Source organism: Alligator sinensis, unplaced genomic scaffold (genome assembly GCF_000455745.1).
Source record: "Alligator sinensis unplaced genomic scaffold, ASM45574v1 scaffold1787_1, whole genome shotgun sequence".
Classification (NCBI taxonomy): Eukaryota; Metazoa; Chordata; order Crocodylia; family Alligatoridae; genus Alligator; species Alligator sinensis.
Genome location: NW_005843302.1, coordinates 62,585 through 70,410, shown reverse-complemented (window position 1 = coordinate 70,410; position 7,826 = coordinate 62,585). Strand labels below are relative to the sequence as shown.

Sequence of the window (7,826 nt, the reverse complement as noted above, 5' to 3'; positions counted from 1 at the left end):
GAAAGAGGTGTGTGATGGCCAGAACCAAAAGAGTTAGTGAGCAACTTATAACAAAAAGAAATCTGCTTTTTGAAGATATTTGAAATAGCGCTTATGAAACTGTTTCCTGTAGATGTTTCCGACCTGTCTGAAATATATATAGCTGCTGCACTAATCATGAAATTAGCATAAGCTTAAAAAGCAGAACTAAAGAATATAAGTGCAGACTTAGCTGATTTAATAATTTTTGCTTAGAGTCAGTAAAATTAATTAACCTAATCACAAGGTATAATTAACATAGTGGGTTAAACTTGAGTAGGAACATGTTAATCTCAAACCCCAAAGTGCTGTGGTGTGAGTTGTTTATTGGGTAAACCCAAGCTTGGGCAGTAACTTATTGTAATAATTTCTAACACCTTTTAACCCCATAAGATAACAGCTATAGAATAAAATTGTGAATGGCTATACAGCCAACAGATTAGCATAGACAAGATATAAAAGAACACGCACGTTAAGTGACCCGCAGGAAGGACGGAACAGAAGGGTCACTAAAACCAAATCCTGACTGAGCGATCTTCCCCCGGTTCTCCTTCTGACAGCGTAAATCAGAAACGCCTGACTTTGCTAAATCAACTTGACGTGTACCAAACTGAAAGACTATCAATAAGTTGCTAACCAAGTGGAAACTCTTGGTTGATTTATCTATCTGTTTTTATTATCACTGTCAATTTTAACTTGTATTATTATGTTGTTTATTAGCTTAACCTCTTTACTAACTATCATATGTACAAACTATATCTTTTGTCACTATAAGTAAAATTCATTCTTTTTTATAAATAAAACTTGTCATTACTTTCCTCCCAACATCACCTCCTCAATCCCAAACCAAAAAGCCCAGTAGTTAATAAAGTTGCAGTACTCGGTCAGTTGACAACTAAATTAATATACTCACAGTACCCAGCTGGCCTGTGACAGAGGTGTCACATCCCAGGACAAGGGCGCTTCCCAGGTCATGGTGGAGAGTAAAGACCTGGTAAAACAGGCAACCTGTTTCTCATGCTGTCAGGGCCTGCTCCAGAGCCTCCAGTGTGGATCTGAATGGAGAATGTAACTCCCAGCTCCTCCACTTCCCGGCACAGTTGCATCCTGCTGAGAAGTGAAGGCAGCAGGTGGCTGTGGTCATCTGCCAGCCTGGCTGCTACCTACTGCCACTTTGCCTTCCACCCTTGTGTAATAAATTGGTGCCTGAGGGCCTCTGTGGTTCCCCCTCACAGATGCCTTTTCCTCTCCAGCTCCCACTGCCACCTCCCAGGGTCTCACCCTACTCACCTGCCATGCCTTGAAGTTAACAGACAAATGAGTCTCTCTCTTTTTCTCCCTGTGTACTTGTTCCTTGGGCCCTATTTGCCTTATAGGCTACCTTTGTGGCCTCCTCCCGCCCTTACAGCTGCTTCCATGCCCCACAGGTGTCACTTGGTTGCCAGTTACTCCTTTGTATAGGCTTTGGCCTTCCTAGCCTTAGACTTCAGGTTGCTCTGACTGTAGACTGATAGCCTAGGCCCACAGGCTCTGGCCTGGCCCTTCAGTCTCAGTGTATTGATGGCCCCTAGCTGCCCCTAATTCCCCCTCTGGACTCAGATTCTGGTCTTCAGCCTCAGGATGTCTCTATTGTTCCTCTGGGTTAAGGACTGGCATCCCAGGGCATTTGTACCACCACGATCTTTCCCATTTATGCTGCCACAACTGCATTTGTGTTTGCACGAGAGAGATTTCCTGCTGCTTTAAAAGTCTTTTCAGTGTGTTAAAGTAAAACTGCTCAGACATGTTTTATTTTGCATCACCGCCGCTTACCTTGCCTTATCTATGGCTTCATAACGTGTAAACACAAAGGTTTGTAATGAACCTCTTCCAGTCAAGACAGGGACAGCTGGGGCCCCTCTGGCAGGGCTGGGGGGGCAGTTGCTTGGCATTGAGGAGCAACAGAATAGGCAAAGGCAGGGCACCAGCATGTCACTGATCTCCCCTGCATGACAGGACTATAGTTCCCAGCATCCCTCAGCTATCCGGGCTTGGTACAGTTTCCATGAGGACCCCTGACCAACCCACAGATCACTGTCTCATCTTGGGGATTCCAGGGGCGTAGTGTCCTTTCTCCATCAAGCCAGAGTTTCTTAACACTTGTGTGTGCTTCTTACCAATTGCTCAGGTGCAATAAAAACGCATGTTCCCTTGTCTGTCTGCCTGCCTTCTTTTTTTTTGTGAAGTAGCAAAAATGCCTGTCCCTGGGTGGGGGGATTTCATAGACATTAGGGGCTGGAAGGGACCTCGAGAGATCATCAGGTCCAGCCCCTCCACCATAGGTGGGAAGTCAGCTGGGATCAAGTGACCCTAGCGAGAAATATATCCACCTGGTTGGGTTTTTTTGTTTGTTTGGGGTTTTTTTTTGGGGGGGGGGGGGAGGGAAGGGGGGAGAAAACCCCTCAGCTTCTCTAAAGAGACAGAGCTCAGCCTGAGGAGGTGCTAATTGTCCTCTTTGAAATGTAAAAAAAAATCACAAGGAGGCAGGCAACAGTGGTGACACCTAAGGGGTGCACGGGGGTGCATGTGCACCTCCCGAGAGCGCTGGTGCACCCCCTGACAGGCAGCGCTCCCCATTTAGGTGACAGGCAGGAATGACAGTGCCCCCTCTGTGAGCGCCGGCCAAGGAGTGGGGGCGCCAGGTGAAACTCCACTGGCACTTCTGGGAGCACCACCGGACTCACCCCCCCAGTTGGTGAGATTGGCTGTGGGGCCCCTCCCCAGTCAGTGCCTCCGCCCAGTTGGTGACATTGGCCACAGGAGGACACCCCCCTGGTCACTGACTGGCCACGGGGGGCATGTGACCCCCAACTCAGGTGGCACCAGTCACCCATGGCAGGCAAGGTTCTTCCAGAGCCAGAAGTTACCCAGTACTGGGGCTCTGGGCTCATCCCTCCAAAGCTGCTTTTCAGTTCCTATCTCTTGGGAGCCCAAGAGCAGCTGCAGTGAAATGAGCCTAGGGCAGTCTCACTGATGTCCTTCATGGATGCGAGTATTCCTGCAGTCCTGGGTGGGATGGAGCCAGTTCAACCCAACAGAAGGCCTCTTGGCTTACTAAGCATGAGCCACCCACATCCGCGGTCCCCATCATGTCCTTTTCATTCCCTCCAGATTGACAGGGCTTTTACGAAGCCTGGTGAAGTTGCGGCAGGCAGAGCAAAGACAGCAACAAATAAACCAGCCTTGGCTCCCCAAGTGCCCTCTGGAGCTGGCCTACAGCAGGTATGTGGGAGCTGGACTGCTGGAAGTGGGAACCGTGCTTTCTGGAAAATGCTTCCTGCCATATTGTTCATTTTTTATTAATGTTCTGACTTCTTCACTAGCTACAATGAGGAGCTGAACTCAGCAGGTGCTGGTGCTGGTCCTCTGAGCTGTCAAATCTGCTGTGCACTTGGGGGAAGGGGTTCTGTGGAACTGCCAGTGCAAAGGGGCTTGCTGGTGGTCACATCTGGTTGATATGGCTCTGATCAAGGCTGAACACCAAAGAAAAAATGACCCTTGTGCACTGATGTTAAACACACATGTGTGGCTGTGCATTGTCACACCTGTGTCTGGCAACTGCAGTCTTGCTGAGGCCAATGCTCTCTATAGCAGGCAGTCTCAGAGAGGCGTATCCATCCTGAGTCCTGCCAAACAGCTGTTCACCCAAACCCAACAAGAGGAGTTGGAGACTAAAACAGAGCGTGCTCCACAGCTACAATCCAGCTGTAGAAGGCCTGGTGAGAGGGGACCAAACTGAGCCCTGGCATTGCTGTCTGATCCAAATACCAGACCCTCCTTGTGCTAAAGGCATTCCCTGTAACAGCAGCTGTGGTAGCAAGCAGGGTAGAGAGGTGAGAGTGGAAGGAGAAAGAAAGAAAGAAAGAAAGAGAGAAGGGGTGGGTGGCACCAGGAAAGCAAGGGGAAGGAAATATCCACTATTGCAGCACCACTGAGTGACGTGAAAGATCAGATGGATAGAAATGTAAACACAATCCTAAGTGATGGGATAAGTCTCTACCCTTGTTATACCAGCCTGGGACAGCGAGATGCCTGCCCTGCTGAACAATTCCTGGGGTAACATCAGGGAGTCAGGGGCTTTTACGAGAAAAAAAAAAAAGGTCTTACCATATTTTTTTCACTTTGCACTGTGAGTCCTTCAGTGCTTCACACAGCAGGTAAATAGATGAGTGCTTCTTCTGTTCCCTGCAAAGAGAACAGACTGTTTGATTCTGTGCACACAGATCTTCATTCCATTCCTTCAGCATTACAAACCCATCCTAGATAGAGGGATCAGACATTACTTGTGAGCTATTCAACAGTTTAAATCTGCTGAACGTCTAAAGCAAATTGTATCGGGTAGCAAAAGATGTACCTACAGGCAAACAGAATAAGTTATAATTAGTGGGATCAATTCATTGTTTAAACTTGTGGTAAATTTAAGCATTCAAATGCCATTCTCAGCACACACACATCTCCAGTTTTTTTTCTTTCCTTTTGTGTCACCCAATTGTTTGATCATATCTGGATATACAGTAAAATATGTCATTTATTTAACTAACAGTGCTGCTTTTAATTTGCTCAAAAAGTCCAAAGTTTTCTGGGTTTGCTTCCAATGTCTAATATGAGTTGCGCTCTGGTAACTTGGGTATACACTCCCCTTCTCCAATTGAAGGGGATTGTTAGCTGGCAGGTGGTGTGGGGTGGGAAATGCAGACCACTCAGTTTCCCTCCATCCCTATAGAACGAGGCCAGGACAGCCAGGGGACTTAAGTTAATGTAAATCAATGTGTATATAGTTATCACAAGGGAAAGGAACATGGATATAAACATATGTACACTGTATGTACATATGTTTATATGTACATATAACATTTATATGTACATATAACATTTAACATATAACATATAACATTTATATGTACATATACACACATACACACACACACATATATACACACATTTATAAGATATCTAAACCAGTAACATAAACAATACCCTCTGGGTAAATGACATAAAACCTTATACCAGTGCTCCAGATACAGGTAAGTCCCAGGTAAGTATCTGATCTGAAACAGATAAACCTCAAAGATAGACAATCCTGAGGGGAAACCCCAATGCCCTCCCAAGCCCTACAAAGAAGCTGGTAACTTTAGGGGGGCCCTCTCAGTGGGACCTCCCCTTTTAGGAGCCCTTAACTAACTGGGGGGGGGAACTCCCCTCCCCTGTAGGAATCCTCTTTTCCCTGCAACTCACAGCTCCCAGGCCTGGAGGGTGGTCCTCATCCTCTTCATCAGGCTGCTCTCTCACCTGCAGTGGGCTTGGGGGGGGCATGCTGTCCCCTGAAACTGGGCTCCTGCAGCCTCTGGCTCGGCCCTGTCGGCTGGCTCAGTAGCCCGAGCACTGTCTGGCTCTCTGGACTCAACCTTTTGCTATGGTTGTCATGATTTGTATTTGTGTACTGTTTATAGAAGGGATTGCATAATAACTCAAAAATAAAGTCTTACTCTTTTATATTGTGGGAAGGGTGTGGTAGGGTGTGTGAAGGGGTATGTCAGGGGGTGTGGTTGTGTGTGGGGGGCATAGGTTATTTTGGGGCATGTATTTTGGGGGGTTGGGTGTGTGTGTGTGTGAGGTTTGTGGGGTGTGTGGGAGGGTGGGGGATGTGGGGATCCCCACACGCTCCCCTACATGGACATGCTATGGCAGAATACCATCTGTCTCTCCCCAAACTCTGCTATCTGACAATTTGGTTACCATGCCTTTGGGTCCCCTTGGTTTTACTGACTAAAGGAGACCCCTATTTGTGCATTAGACTGAGGGAAGCACCCCAAGTTCTTGCAGTGGGTCAAGAACCCTCAAGGACTGCTAGGCTTGTGTTTCTCAGGGGACAGAGGTCCAAGATCAGTCCAGACTCTGGGTGGTGGCAGCGTTACCCTCAGGCTTGCAGGTATGCTACAGGAAGGGGGTGGGCTGGACGTGAGGCACCCCGAGGAAAGCACTCAGAGCCTGGAAGGTGGTCAGGCATGGTGAGGTGGGTGGCTCAATGCAGGAGCACCCCCTACTGGCCTGCCACACATTCAGTGCAGGGACATAGGGATGAGGGGTCTTCCCCACATGCCAAACTTTATTTCTTACAGTTCTGCAGAACTTCTGAGAGCCTGTGCAACCCTCAGCACTGACCCTTATTAGCATAAATGATCATTCAAGATAATTTTCCTTTCTAATGAGTTGAACTTCTGTGAGCCTCCAGTACTGCAGGTGGCTGTATAAGCCCCTTCCTCACATACTTGGCCCACAGCTGGGAAAAGGGCTCTATTTTCCACCTTCTCCTTTCCCTTCCTGCTTTTAGGCTGTGTATTTAGAAGACATTCTTCATTTCCTGATCATCTAAATGATCGTTTTGGTGTCTACAGGGCACTTGTGGTACTTAAGTGTTCTGGGGGTACTCTATTGTTGAATGCACGGCCCTGCACAACTGCATGGCTACAACAAAATGAGAGTGAGAGACCATATCCCCCACTACTCCACCCTGCTCCCCCTGCTGCCAGTATAAGCACTGTTCTCTGGCACTCCTTTTGAAGCTGGCCTACTGGGCAGCCACAATCAGGAAGACTATGGGATATATTTGGCACCTGGAATAAAGGAACAAGACAAATGTGGCTGCTAACCTAGAAGGAAGGGGGAAGGATGGCACTGAATACTTGTTTCCAGTTAGGTAGATGCTTTCTCTCCCTCCACTGTCCTCCAGGCTTTTTTCTCCACAAGGATTGTAGAAATGCTGGAGAAATGAAAGGGGGCTGCCTGACATATGGCTTGGTGATTAAAGTGCTGTTTTGGGAAGTAAAAGAGGACTGTGGTTCAAATCCTTCCCAAGACCTCCAGCAACCCAAGTGACTATAAAAACCATGGGGTGAATGAGGGAAAGCCATGCACAGTTTTTCCCTCTGTCATAGGTAATTTGATATCTATAGGTTGTGGACAACTTTGTTTTAAGGATTCTGAGCTCACTATAAATCCATCAGGGGCACATATATAGGATATGGCTGATTTCATGCATGCTTAGTCAGGAGGACTATGTAGTCACCTAGGTAGGGAGCACTATATATCAAGTAGTATAGTTCCCCTGGATATACCAAAATACCAAAAATATGCATTTGATTTCCAAATCTGGTCACTTGGCTGGCTAGGAAGAAGATAAATTGCCACCTCTTTGGCTCATAGACACACTACCACTCCAAAGTCTTTCCATCCTTCCAGGAGCATGGAGTGGTTAGAAACAAGGGGAAATTGCATGGGGGTGGCCTTGAAGTACTGGGAAACATGGGGTTTGCCAAAAGCAGCAGGTGTCACAGAAGAAATGCTGGAGTGGGACTGAAGATATTGGAGCAGTGAGGGGAAATGTTGGAATATGCAGAAGTACTGAAGAAATTTTAAAAAGAAGGTAATTTAAAGGAGGCAGTCAGCTGTGCAGCAAGAGAATTTGGGAACTGCATCCGATCCTAGATCATACTCTATGTAAGATCCCCCCGCCCGATCCTACATTGTCTGTCCTCCTTCAAAAATTGCCCTTTTGGAGTTTGTGCTAGTCATTGCATGGTTCCTGCATCATCTCCCCATCTCTTTAGCTTCTGAGACCAAGGTCGATGCCCACTGCTTCATGTGATAAGTCTGACCTATAATCTACAGGCACAAAGATGGGGAATAAGATGCTGCAAGTGGACTAACAGGAAGCCAGTGGATTTCGGTGGCCACAGTTGTTGCCAAGGGGATAGGAACAGAGGTAGGGA

General features: G+C 47.3%; 1 protein-coding gene across 1 annotated transcript in view; it reads right to left on the bottom strand.

Annotated features, from left to right (window-relative positions):
- LOC102372525 (NACHT, LRR and PYD domains-containing protein 12-like) overlaps window positions 1-7,826 on the bottom strand; it is a 35,436-nt gene that overhangs the window by 21,619 nt on the left and 5,991 nt on the right. The gene's annotated exons all lie outside the window — the stretch shown is intronic.